This window comes from Equus quagga, chromosome 13 (genome assembly GCF_021613505.1).
Source record: "Equus quagga isolate Etosha38 chromosome 13, UCLA_HA_Equagga_1.0, whole genome shotgun sequence".
Lineage (NCBI taxonomy): Eukaryota > Metazoa > Chordata > Mammalia > Perissodactyla > Equidae > Equus > Equus quagga.
Window position 1 is genome coordinate 52,018,346 of NC_060279.1, and position 460 is coordinate 52,018,805.

At 52.2% G+C, this 460-nt stretch overlaps 1 protein-coding gene across 2 annotated transcripts in view; it reads right to left on the minus strand.

Moving 5' to 3' along the window:
* LOC124250085 (liver carboxylesterase-like) overlaps nucleotides 1-460 on the minus strand; it is a 66,528-nt gene that overhangs the window by 5,909 nt on the left and 60,159 nt on the right. The gene's annotated exons all lie outside the window — the stretch shown is intronic.

The following is a 460-nucleotide window of genomic DNA, read 5'->3' on the forward strand; positions in this document are numbered from 1 at the left end:
AGACGACAGGAATGTGAGTCGTTGCAGAGGTAACGCCACTGGAATCTGGAAACATGTTAGAAGGCAGGAGAGGAGGAAGAAGGAGATGGGGAGGATGCTGTTGGAGTTTCCTCCTGGCTGGGAGCAGGGTGGTTCCTCAGGACTGAGATTCTTGGCTCCCTTCCTGATGGCCCTGCAGACAGTGCAGCTTGCACAGCTAACCAGCCCTGCAGCCTCCAGGAGAAGATCTGGGCTCCTCAATGAAGGCTCCTGAAGAAACCCCTTACCCAATTATCTCCATCTCCCCACAGTGGAAGGTTCTAGTCCAGCTCTCTCTAAAGTAGCCATTTTTTGGAACAAGAACTGTAAAAAACAAGGGCTAGGCTGGTCTCAGGGGCACAGAGTTAATGAACGGGAGCACTGGAGTGGGACTCAGAAGATCGGGTTCTAGTCCTACCTATAGTCCTCCTGGCTGTGTTAT